Below are 312 nucleotides of genomic sequence, written 5' to 3' on the forward strand. Positions count from 1 at the left end.
AAAACTAACCAAAAAACCAGGAATGTGGATTTATATCTTCTAACAACCTTTGTTTTTCTCATCCTACACTACTTTCATTATCGAATGAGTTGCATTATTGCATTCGAAGTAAAGTCTTCAATCAAAGTTAATTTACATCTCTATCAAAGAAAAATAATTTTTTTTTAAGCAGCCATCATATACTGTATGTGACATCGTATATTGTGTTCCTAATTATTTATAAAAACAAATATTATTTCTTATTACTCCTGTATATATGATTAGAAAAAGAAGCACCACTTTCAAACATAGGATGTGGAAAAAAGATAAGGT

Source organism: Arachis duranensis, chromosome 5 (genome assembly GCF_000817695.3).
Source record: "Arachis duranensis cultivar V14167 chromosome 5, aradu.V14167.gnm2.J7QH, whole genome shotgun sequence".
Classification (NCBI taxonomy): Eukaryota; Viridiplantae; Streptophyta; class Magnoliopsida; order Fabales; family Fabaceae; genus Arachis; species Arachis duranensis.